Raw genomic sequence first — 13459 nt, forward strand, 5'->3', positions numbered from 1 at the left:
AGGAATAACAAGTTATGACAGTATCATCAAACAAATGACAACCCATAATTCCTACCTACCCACATTCCTTTCCCTGATGATTCCATTGTATTCAAATATTACAGAAATGCTCTTAGGTTTGTCCAGATCTTGACCTGCACCTCTCCTTCTTTTTCAGAGAAGGGGATGTGGCGCAGATTTTTATTTTTTATTTTAAATCCTGCATCCAGTGTTAATCCTACTCAGGGTAGACCCACTGAAAGGCATAGGCATGGACATTAAGTCTGTTGGTTTCAATGGGTCTATTCTGAGTCAACTTTAGCTTAACTACAAAATTTAGCTATGATTCCTGCATTGCAGGGGGCAATTATTATTCATTATTCATTTCATTTCAATGCCACTTTATATTTTTAAGGGGGGGAAATTGAAGTGATGTACAATCTATTATTATTATTTATTAAATTTTTATATCGCCCTTCCAAAGATCACAGAGCAGTTCACAACTAAAAAAGACAAAATGAGAACACAAAATACAAAACACAAAAAACCAAACAAACCAATAACCCCCCCCCAAAAAAACACACATTAAAAAGGCTCTAGAATGTAAATCAGTAAAAGGCCTGGTTATAGAGAAACATGTTTGCCTGGTGCCTAAAGATAGGCAATGAAGGGGCCCAGGCAAGCCTCCCTGGTGAAGAGGAGACAATCCCACAAATGGGAAGCCTACATTAAAACATCAGATAAAACAATCCCAAATAAAACATTACAGAAGAAAGTGAAATATAAAGTATACATTCAAAGCAACATAATTAACAGGAAACTTAAATATTAATTTAAAGATTTCAAAACAAAACATTGCAAAGGAAGTCAAGTACAGAATGCACATATAACACAGCAAAGTTAACAAATACACACACACACATTTTAAAAGAAAACATTACTAAAGGAACTCAAATATAAAATGCACTTTTAAAATTGCATAATTTGCAGGAGAATAATATATTATCTTAAGCAACATTGCTGCTGCTGCCATCCTGCCAATGGTGGTTCATGGCAGGTGGTGGGAGGCAGCTATGGAAGCTTCATGACTTAAGTCTCCACTAAGAGACAGTCAAGATGCTCTCTGGCTGCTCCAGCAGCCACAGCTTTTGTAGTTGGAGTCCGTCAGGGCCCTGCCCTCCCAGGCCTGGTGGGAAAAGGCCTGCGAGGCAGGGAGCGGGTCTCACAGCCAAGGGTTGGACTAGATGATTTTGGGGGTACCTTCCACCTCTATGAGGGACGTGGGTGGAGCTGTGGTTTAAACGACTGTGCTGCTTGGATTTGCCGATTGGAAGGTCGGCGGTTCAAGGCCCCGCAACAGGGTGAGCTCCCGTTGTTCGGTCCTAGCGCCTGCCAACCTAGCAGTTCGAAAGCACATAGTGCAAGTAGATAAATAGGTACCACTCCAGCAGGAAGGTAAACGGCATTTCCGTGCACTGCTCTGGCTTTGCCAGAAGCGGCTTAGTCATGCTGGCCACATGACCTGGAAAAACTGTCTGTGGAAGCAGACAAACACCGGCTCCCTCAGCCTGTAAAGCGAGATGAGCGCCGAAACCCCAGAGTTGCTCGTGACAGAAATTACTGCCAGGGGTCCCTTTGCCTTTACCTTTTCCAACTCTATAACTCTATTATTCTAATCTATGGACATATAGGCGGCCACATGGCAATGTGGGAAAGAACTCCATCTCAAGGCAGAAAGCCTGAGGAAAACAAAGGCATCTTCTCCCGGCAGGAACAAGGGAGGCGAAATGGAACCAGAGTTAGCTGCCAGAGCTTGAGGCTGCAATCCGTCACCTCCCCCCCAGCTTGTTTTGAGAGAAGCACATTCCCCATCAGCTCCTCTTAAATAAACCATGGAAAACTCACAGGCAGCAGCCTCATGGCATCTATTAATAAGCTGCCTCTTCCACGTCTCAGCATGCCACCTGAGAGAGAGCTGATCCCTGAGAACCAAGCTGATTCGCTGGCTTCTTCAGAGATGCGGCCCCCTGCCGTCACTCCAGGGCGACAGAGCCTCTTGCAAGGGAGGTTTCTCCTGTCTCCAGGGAGGCAGGCTGCTGTTCTCCTTCCTAGGGATGCATTCTCTCTGTATACATGGGTTTGCATCTGAATATATTAAGGTGGGGACCCTTGTTCTGCCTGAGGGCCACATGCCGGGGGTGGGTGGGGCCAAGATGCAAAAGGGAGTCAAAAATTGATGTAATGTTTGCCTTTGTACACCAGGCTGGTTTCTTAACACATTTGCACACTCCTTTCCTCCATCCCAGACAAGCAAGAGGCATGTCCAGAGTTCAAGGACATTTTCCAGCCAGGCAAAAATACTCAAGGAGGGTGCAGAGTAGAGTCCAGAGGGCCAGATGAGAGAAGCCTAGAGGGCAACATGTGGTCCTGAGGGCTCCCACCCTTATTGTGTGTGCATACACAAACACTCAACTATATATAAGCTTATTTAGGCGCCGATCTTAGCATAAGGTAAAGGGACCCCTGACCATTAGGTCCAGTTGTGACCGACTCTGGGGTTGCGGCACTCATCTTGCTTTATTGGCTGAGGGAGCCGGTGTTTGTCCGCAGACAGCTTCCGGGTCATGTGGCCAGCATGACTAAGCTGCTTCTGGCGAACCAGAGCAGCACACAGAAACGCTGTTTACCTTCCCACCGGAGTGGTACCTATTTATCTATTTGCACTTTGATGTGCTTTCGAACTGCTAGGTTGGCAGGAGCAGGGACCGAGCAACAGGAGCTCACCCCGTCATGGGGATTTGAACCGCTGACGTTCTGATTGGCAAGTTCTAGGCTCTGTGGTTTAACCCACAGTGCCACCCGCGTCCCCTAATCTTGGCATATAAGAACATAAAAAGAGACTGTCTTCAGGATCAGGCCAAGGGCCCATCTAGTCCAGCATTCTAATCTTGCAGTGGCCATTCAGATACCTTGTGGAAGACCACAAGGAGAGCCTGAGAGCGACAGCAACTTTGCCCACTTTTGATTCCCAGAAACTGATATTCTAGCCTAATGCAGCCTACTTGTTTCCTAGTTCCAACATGTGAGGTTTGGGAGCGCCCAGCCAGACCTGCTTCTCGTGTGCAGCCTCAGCCCAACCCATTTTGTAAAACGGCCATGATGTCCGGCCTTGACTGCAAGCAGGAGCCCATAGGGTACAGCAGACTTTTGGACAAACAAAGGACAAGAAAGTGCTGTGGGGCTGGATTTCAGCACCTTGGAGAGCACCCAGGAGATCTCTTCCTCCAAAGAGGTCTGACACTCGGTGGAGGCCTTTTATCCCTTTGTAGGGATCGTGCTGCCCCTTTCAGGCTCTGCCTCCTTCCTAAAGAGTGGAGAGTCTTAAAAGGGAGGAAGTCTTGTGGCCCACAGCTTAGCCCTCCCATAACATCTCACTCAGCTATTGCCTTGTGTTTCAAGCAGGCACTGGTTAGTACAAGTCCTGCAGCATAAAGAGGGGTCATAGAAAGCTGCCAGACCCTTCAAGGCAAAGGTAAAGGGACCCCTGACCATTAGGTCCAGTCGTGAACGACTCTGGGGGTGCGGCGCTCATCTCGCTTTATTGGCCAAGGGAGCCGGCGTACAGCTTCCGGGTCATGTGGCCAGCATGACTAAGCCGCTTCTGACGAACCAGAGCAGCACACGGAAACGCTGTTTACTTTCCCGCCGGAGTGGTACCTATTTATCTACTTGCACTTTGACATGCTTTTGAACTGCTATGTGGGCAGGAGCAGGGACCAAGCAACAGGAGCTCACCCTGTCGTGGGGATATTGTCTACACAAACAGGTAGAGAGAAGAAACGCCATGGTGCACCTGTAGCAGCAAAACCGGATACCTTTATCTACCCCTGCTGTGACAACAACAAAAAAGGTCTATCCTGTATTAGGCTCTACAGCAGGCACTGTAACTCTCAAATAGTTTGACTTTTCTACCTCCTCAGACACAACTCTTCCATGGTCTCCAGAGACACATGGATGCCAACAAATGTGACTGGCACTGACTCAGTTTCAGGTGCTGAGAGTTGTTTGGAGACGCCTACAATTCCCAGAGTTCCCTTTGAAGGGGGATTGATTGCTAGATCACTCTGGAAATGGTAACTCTTGGAGGGGGATAGGGAATCTCCAAAAAACGTTCAGCACCATTAACAAACTACAGCTCCCAGAATTCTCTGGGGGAAGCCATGACTGCTTAAAGTGGAATCACAGCGCTTTAAATGAATGGTGTGAATATGTGTGTGGCCAACTCTCTTGGCCTTAGAATCGGAGTCAGAAGAGATCTTGGAGGTCATCTGTAATCTCTGCTCAGTGCAGGGTCTGCATTGCAGGATGCAGCCATCCATACCCCACCCCCTACATTTAAAGCAGATTTAAAGCTCTTGATTTTCCCCAAAGGACTCTAGGAACTGCTATTTACCCCCCCAAGCTACAATTCGCCGTACCCTTCACAAACTACAGTTTCCAGCAGTCTATGGAGGAAGCAATGTCACATCATAGTGCTTTAACTATATGGTGAGAATGTGCCCTCCTCCCTCTTCCTTTCCAAGAGCTACGCAGGAACTCAGAGGCATTGTCTGCCTCCGCAGCTCTGCTTGGAGATGAGCTCTGCTCATTTGTGGGCATTAATTTATTCCTTCTTGCTAATTTGAAATGAAGCATAAACACAAGTGCGCCGCTGTATAGCCCATGACCGAGGGTGCAGTTTAAACCCAATTATGCACTATCATCAGAATACATGCCCTTTTATTCCGGTGGCATATTAATTGTAGCCCTCCTTGCGCTGCTTATTAGCACAATTATAGTCTTTCTTCCCCTCCTCTCCCCCTCAAGGCTCCCCCTTCATCAGCCAGCCTGCCTTTTCTTTCTCAAAAATTGTTATTATTCCATCAAAACAACATTCTGCTGTCCCAAGGAGGCTTCAAGCATTATTATTAAGAAATAATGGGAGAGTTTGCCTGGGCCCTTCTCTTGCAGGGAAAGAGGGAAAGCAGCATTCATCATCAAAGTGTGTGTGTGTGTGTGTGTGTGTGTGTGTGTGTGTGTGTATCTTTATCTATCTATCTATCTATCTATGGAAGAACATGAAACTCATCCTCTTTTATAAGGCCTGAACACAGCTGTCTGGCTTCAGAGTTTCCATGTAGCAGGTCAAAGGCCTTGATAGAAAGTGCCTAACATACCTCGCAGGGTTGTTGTGAGTGTTTCGAATGGGTGTCCAAAGTGGCCCTCCAGGTTTCTCAACCTGGCCTGGGAGGCTCACACTGCTCACCCTCCTGACTTTATATGCTCCTTGATTGTCTTGTCCTGGCAGGAATGCCTCCTTGAACTCAGATCATGCCTCTCGCTTGTCTGGATAGAGAAGGGTGTGTGAATGGGATTTAGGAAAGAGAGGGCATGTAAGCGTGTGTAGAAGCTAGCCTCTTGCACATTTTGAATTTGATGCTCCACCCACCTTTGCCTCTGGCCATGCCCACCATCTACATGTGGCCCCTGGAAGGTTTCCCAGAAGTAAACGTGGCTCTTGGGCTGGCAAAGGTCCCCCACCACTGAGGCAGCCCCTTTCAGCCTGAGAAACCATACGGCTGACACCGATCAGAATAGGCTATGCTGGGCTAGGAGGATCAATAGTCTGGTTGCTGCCCTGCTCTGGGCCATGGCAAGGCTCAACAGGAGAGTAGGACAATATGAGGTTCAAGCTGGATACAAGGCAAGGTGGGACAAGGTTCAGGCTGGCTGCAAGGCTGCAAGGGAAACACAGAGCTCAGAAGTTCCTCCAGCAAAGAACAAGCTGGAACTAAGTCCCCTTGCAGCAACAGCACCAGGTGCAGACTAGTTCTGAACACCACCTGTGCTGCAGGATGCTTCTCTACTTCAAAGGGCCCAACCTTCTCTAGGAATCTCCAGTTGTGATGGAGCAGGACAGGCTTGAGTTTTCCAGGGTCTTCTATGGTGGAGTCAGAAGATGGCAGTGCCACACCCCTAGGACATGGGGGGTGGGAAGGACTAGCCCCACAGAGCTTGTGGGGCAGGCCTTACTTGCCCCCATTTCAGGAGTCCTCACCTCCATCACCTGATAATAATAATAATTTTATTACAGTATTTATACCTCGCCCATCTGGCTGGGTTTCCCCAGCCACTCCAGGCAGCTTACAGCATATATAAACATAATAAAACATCAAACATTAAAAACTTCATGATACAGGGCTGCCTTCGGATGTCTTCCAAAAGTTATGTAGCTCTTTTTCTCCTTGGCATCTAAAGGAAGGGCATTCCACAGGGAGGGTGCCACTATCCAGAAGGCCTTCTGCATGGTTCCCTGTAACTTCACTTCTTGCAGTGAGGGAACTATTAGAAGGCCCTTGGAGGAGCAACTCCTGGGCTGAACGATGGGGATGGAGATGCTCCTTCAGGTATACTGGGCCGAGGCTGTTTAGGGTTTTAAAGGTCAGCTCCAACACTTTGAATTGTGCTCGGAAACGTACTGGAAGCCAGTGCATAAAGTGTTGGGAATCAAGCCTTTATCAAGAGAAACTGGCCACTCTCCAGGCACCCGGCTTGATCTCCTGTTGACCTCCCTGTCTGCATTCCCCAGCAGGATCCAGGCAGAGGTCGCGATAGGCGATCCTTCTCAGAGTGAGAAGAACACCCCCCCTCTTTCCTGCCCCCCCAGGCAGGGGAAAGAGATAGACAGAAACGTATTTACATGCCTTTATTTCTGTCTTTGCAGCGTTACAAAAATCATGACTGCTCTCTTCAAGCTCCAGCAGTCGAGAGACAAACTCCTCCTGTACTTCCTGTACAGCTCATATTACACTCTGAGCTAATTCCGGTGCCCTCTGCACTGTGAATTGACTGTCCCTCTGTTTCCCACGGAACAGTCCCAACATTCCCATTATGTTTTGTTTTCAAGCTACCAGCAGCTCGCGGCTGCATTGATTCAATATCGTAACATAAAGAGGAATCCAACTTTTGGTCCCTGACACCTTCCTGGGCACCTGTTTGACTGCATTAATTTGTTTGTTTATATCTAATTAAATTTATTGGTTGCTTTTTTTTGTTGCCAGTGCAACCCAAAGTGACTTGCAGCAATAAATAAACAACATACACTAAAACTACCATAAAACGAAAAATAAAAAATCTAAAATACAATCATATTTTTCAAAATATCCCACCTGCTCAAGGAAGTGCCAGGGAATTAAAAGCCAAAGGCCTGGCGAAGAGGAAATGTTTTTACCTGGTACCTAAAGGTATGGAATGATGGTCTCAGGTTAGTCTCCTGGCATTCTACAAGCTTGGAGCCACCACTGAAAAGGCATGTTCTTCTGTTGCCACTTTCTGCACATGAAGAAGGGCCTCAGGTGATGATCTCAGGGCTGTCTTGGTTCACATACGGAGAGGCAGTCCTTGAGGTATTGGGCTCCTGAGTCGCATTATGCTTTAGAGGTCAAAACCAGCACTTTGAATTGGGCCTGGGAATCGGTAGCCAGTGCATTCAGACCGTCTACTCAAACCCTCTTGCCCCGGTGAGCAACCTGGCCACCGAATTCTGCCATCTGAATTCCGATGGCATTGCAATGCCCTTGGGCTGGTGGGGTGCACAGATAATCGAAAACTATCCGCAAGGGAAGGAGAAAATGAACACCCAGCAGGTGAATAAAATAGCAGTGACAGAAGAGATGGGGAAGAATTGGGCTGCCTTTTCTTGAAAAACACCATCTGGGATGACTTTTCCTGCCGCCTTTTAGATAATTGGCCATCCGCCTAGTTAGTGTGTGAGAATAGCATGCTAACACACACACACACACACACACACACACACACACACACACACAGCACTGAACGGATATGTTTGCCGTTTCAGTCTCTCTGGAAAGTGCATCAGCACATAGCCACTGCCCTGAAAATACATATTTAAAAAATAATAATTGTGAAAGTCACAAGATGAGCTTGAAGGGCACTAGGTCTGTGGAGGAACCAACTGATGCCAAGCCTGTGATTCATTCTCTTCATCTTTCATACTCGAGGTTTTGAAGACATCCGTTGGCGCTGGGTAAGGTGCCCAAGCAGGTGGGATCCTTGGAGAGGCAAAACAGTACCACCCACCCACAATCAGAGTGAATCAGCAGGCCTGAAGGAAACCCCAAAGTTTCCAGAAGTACAAAAGAACTTTACCAGGTGGGTATGAAGGCAAAAAAACAGCCAAGTGAGAATTGGGCATGCTCAGTGTGTGCATAGGCTGAGAGAAAAATGGGGTGGAAGTAGTGGAACGTATTTATCCTGGAAGCAATGGAGTCTCCTGGAAGGGCTGGCTGGTTCCGTGAACAGGAGTATTCTGCGCTGCAACATTTTGTTGCAGTTCCTACTTGCAAAGATTATAGCAGCCACATGAACTCAGCATGCTGGCAGACCACATACCATTGGTTGCCGAAGATGAACAAGAGACTGTCACTGCAGCTGTTGTGCCCTGCTTGCAAGTGGCAACTACTGGAAAAAGTCCTGGATTTCTGACAATGGCATCACCTGATTCACAGTAACACACAGGAAGCATTGTCTAGACTACACTGACTAGACAGTGGCTCTCCAGGATATCAGGCAGGGGTCTCTCCCAGTCCTACCTGGAGATGCTGTTGAGGATTGAACCTGGGAACTTCTGCATGCAAGGTGGATGCTCTACCACTAAGTTATGGCCCTTATCCCTGAATCCAGATTGAACAAGAGTAAATCCAGATTAAAAACCATTTGAGGTTTTTAAGCAGAGCTTGGATGGCCATCTGTCATGGATGCTTTAGTTGAGAATTGTGCATCGCAGGGGGTTGGACTAGATGACCCTTGAGGTCCTTTCCAACTCTTATGAGTCTGGGAGCATCCTGGGAATCAGGACTTCTCATTTTGAAAGGTAACACACCTACCTTTGCTGCTCTTCACCTGAAATGAACAGCTACTGCATTTTTTTGTTTTAAAAAGAGGAAGGGCAAGCCCTCTTTTTGTAACAACATAAGAGGAGGCCTGCTGGATCAGGCCAATGGCCCACTTGGTCCAGAATTGTTCTCACAATGCACAGCCAGAGACGTCAATGGAACTCCCTCTCTACTGAACAATAGGGTGGGCTCCTGTTGCTCGGTCCCTGCTCCTGCCAACCTAGCAGTTCGAAAGCACGTCAAAGTGCAAGGAGATAAATAGGTACCACTCCAGCGGGAAGGTAAACAGCGTTTCCGTGTGCTGCTCTGGTTCACCAGAAGCGGCTTAGTCATGCTGGCCACATGACTCGGAAGCTGTACGCCGGCTCTCTCAGCCAATATAGTGAGATGAGTGCTGCAACCCCAGTCAGCCACGACTGGACCTAATGGTCAGGGGTCCCTTTACCTTTAAGAACATCTTAGTTTTAGCAAGCTGAAACATGCTTGCATATTTTCAATAGCTGTTATTAACTGGTATTTTTAACCGGTAATTTCAGTGTTTTGTAAACTGTTGTTTTTAACAATCAAGTGAAACATTTTGTGAAATAAGAAATAAATCTGGTGGGATCAATAGTGCAGAGCTGTGTGAAGAAGCCAATTCATTGGTCAGCCGTGACACTTCTGACATTCAGCTTGAATGGCCCAGTTCTTGGTTTATGGGACAGAAGGGGGGGGGGGAGTATCTCCTTATCTGCTTTATTCACACACATATTGTACACACCTCTCTCTATCATGTCTCTCTCCACCATCTGCTTTAGAATTTGGGAAGGTCAAAGCAAGGTCAGGCAGCAGGGGGCAGAGAGGAAAAAACAGGTGGATTCCACTAGATCCCCATCTGGTAAAACAGCAGCTCAGAATGACTGTAGACCAACACTCGGCTCACAATCCCTTTCAGATGGGTGCTTCTGCTGGTGAGGCTTACCAGGCTGTCCAGTCTAATTAGTCTTTTCCCTCCATGGCTCACAAGCGGCTTATAGAAAAGCTGCAGCACAAAAGCATTTTTTTTAAAAGGAAAAAAAAGTTCCCCCACTTCCTAGTGCTTCAAACAAGATATAAGAATGTTAAAATTCTAAAGCAGCAAAAAAGGAGCAACGGAGCTCAAGCTCTCCTTTGAAACAACCAAATACTGTTCTAGAGAGCAGAGGTGGGGAGGTATTTCCAGAGGGCCACATTCTCTTCTGAGCCACCTTCCAGGGGCCGCATGCTAGTGGTGGACAGAGCCAGAGGCAAAGGTGGGTGGAGTGATAAATTTTACCTTTTGGTAGAGCAGGCAGGTTTCTACACACGCTGTTCTCTAACCTCCATCCAGATTAGCAAAAAGCTTTATCAGAGCTCAGGGACATATTCCATCCAGGCAAAAATGTTCATGGAGGGTATGAAGCAAGGTTAGTGATGGGGGTGGGGTGGCCAGGAGTCTCAAGGGCCAGGTAGGCAGACCTGGAGTGTCAGATTTGGCTCCAAGCAATAGAGGTACTGCTTTGTTCCAGAAAGTTTCTCTGCTTTGGCAATGAAGGGGTGCTCTAAACTGGGCCTGGGGAGGTGGTGGTATCGACTAGAAGCAGGGCTGGAGGTCAGTTTCTGCTCCCAGATTCAATGAAAGGCTGGCCAATGCCCTCTGCTGTCTTTCGTAGCCCCTCCTTTCCTTGAGACACCTGGGTTGTTTCATTAATCTCTTCTTTGCATTTTTCAAAATAGGACGTCGTTTCATTTTCCACTTACATTATTGTACGTTAATAGGCCATAGCGCACCTTCATTTCATTCTGTATTCCTTACATTTATAGCCCTTCTGCTCCCCAATCCAATTTGAATTTTGGGGTGTGTCCATTCAGGAAAGCTGTGTATCTCCATTTACCATTCTGGGTGTCACTGGACAGATTTATGTCTTACTGCCCTCATTCGCTGGTTTGTACAGGTAAAAAATGAAGTGTGCACACACTTAGCTCATCTGAAGTGCTTAAGATAGGGAAAAATCTCCCCTCACCCACCTACAGAGCTGATTAAATAGAATTGCACATTACAGTATATTGTTTTAGGAATTGTTTTGTTACAATCCAATGCTGAGCTCTGATGGGGCCTTTTTGGTGCCGGTGTCACAACTGTGGAATGCCCTCCCTAGCAAGGAGCCTCTCCCCCCTCATCATTAATATTCAGAAGTAAATTAAAAGCATTATTCCTTACCTGGACATTTGATGACTGAATATTCCTGGCAACCTTAACATTATTAGCTGTGATTATGAGTTTTAATTATATAATTTGTTATCCGGTGGTTTCTGGCCTGGGGCTCCTTTGGAAGAGAAGGCAAAAAACTGAACAAATGAAACACGTTTTTCCTTTTGGGATGTAGGCAAAGGGCCTATTACTACTGTTGAAAAGGCCCTAAGACAACAGAGCTGGAGATGGAAGTTGGCGGGCAGAGCACACAAAATGAGCTTAAACTCTGGTTATCTATTTCATCATATGCAAGGGTATTTTTCTCAGTACCTTCAATTAGAAGGTCACTGTGTAACACCGAAAATAGATTACACTGCATAGTCAGCAGGGGGAAAAAACCATGGCTTCCATTTCATGCCACAATGAACCGTTCCCTCTGATGCCACATCTCCTGCTGGGTGTCAATTCTATCGGAAGGCCACCTCTGATTGTAAAAGTAACCTTGCATCCTGCTGTACAAGCAGATCCCATTTCTGGACTCTCAATTCCTCCCCGCCCTGCTTTACAGAAATGGCCTACTTGCTAATGTAATGATAGGCACCTAACTCTAAAGAGCACACAAGAAAAAGTGACTGGAAACACCCGTGTCCATTTCAGGCAGCAGCTGGGAAGTAGAGGGGGCACATTTAGTGAGGCAGAGAAAAGCTGAGCGGTTGGGGGCAGTTATCACATGATGACCTGCCTTTGTAAAGCCACTGTGTTTATGATGCCAGAGGCAGAGCTGTCCAAGTACATCAGACACAACAGTCCTTCAGTCAGCTGCTCATCATGGAATAGGCCCATTTTTCAGATCATGTGACTCAGATACTAAACCATGTTCTTGCCTATCAATCCTTTTCCATGTGTATTGACAAACCAAGCTAAAAGTGCTGTTTATAATCTTTAAAGCCCTAAAACAGCAGTGGGGAATCTGCAGCCCTCTGCATACTGCTGGACTCCAACTCCCATCATCTCTGACCACTGGGTCTTGCTGGAGGGGGCTGATGGGAGACTGGGAGTCCAAGAACAAATGGAAGGTGACAGGTTCCTTAACTTTGCTTTACAGACTGTCTATTTTGCTTATACTGCTATTGTTTTGAAGCTGTGAGTTGCCCTGTGGGGAAGAAAGCACATGATTGTGTAAACTAGGACTGCATTTGAAGGCAGAGTGAGATGGCTGCATTAACAGCAGAAACCCATGGATGCCTACTCCAACAGTCCCACTGAGTTTGATGGGGCTTTCAGCCAGGTAAGTGTGTGCAGGGCTGCAACCCCAAACTATTTCCCTCCCTCTTGGCATAAGGAGGGCGTGTGCTTTTAAAACTTGGATCTTGAACTTGAAATCTCACCCAAGAGCAGTACAAGGACTTTTTCATGTTCAGTTGGATAAATATAAAACAAGAAGCAAGGAACAGCTCTTACAAAGTGTATTTCCCTCAACCCTTTCAAGTTACATTTTTAGCCCTCCAAAAGTTTAAAAACCACAGAAACATGTAGGTTTGCTTCGTTAGAAAGATGCAACAGCTTGGAAATGCCATATATCAATGGAACACAGGCCGCAACCAAACAACAAGGCTGCGACAGTGTTGCCTGGTTGACCCAGCAAGCTACCAGTTGAACTTGTTCACTGAATATCCAGCAGATATTTTAGTCGTTGAATCGGCCACAAATTGGGCAACAATCCCCTCCTGTGCAACAGAGGTACATATGTAGTGCAGAAGTAGCACAGGGTGGAATAGACTTTCTGCTTCTTCTTTAAAAACAAAAAAGAAGTGGAAGATCTGTGGGAGAGCATAGGAAAAGAAGATTTCTAGTAGGCAAAAAAGATTAATGAAATGTTGGGGCGATGTCACAGCAGGGATAGGGAGGCCTTAATGGACCACATGTTTTCACAAGAACTTCTTTCTGTTAACAGGGGAGTGTTCAGCCTCCATTGCAGTAAAACACAAAAGAGAAAAATAAGTTAATAAAGTTCATCTAATGGCAAAGAGGTGGATGGGTAGGGAAAGGTGACCCAGACACTAGCACATCCACCAGCCACTGCAAAAGAAGTGACAGCTTGGTGCAAGGGAATCTCTCAGTGACAACACACTTCATTTTGAGATTTAGAGAAATTACGACTTCCCTATCATGGAAGTGTTTGGGTGAGGGAAAGCATCAGGCTTCTCTTCAATGGAGCAAAAGCTGCACATTTTGTCATGCTACAAAACAAAACAAAACAAAACCCTGATAATTGGGATGAAGAGCTGTCCTTTCTGACACATTAAAAAACCGGTCATGGGGAATAAAACCTGAA

This window comes from Podarcis pityusensis, assembly GCF_964106645.2.
Source record: "Podarcis pityusensis genome assembly, chromosome: 8".
Taxonomy (NCBI): Eukaryota; Metazoa; Chordata; class Lepidosauria; order Squamata; family Lacertidae; genus Podarcis; species Podarcis pityusensis.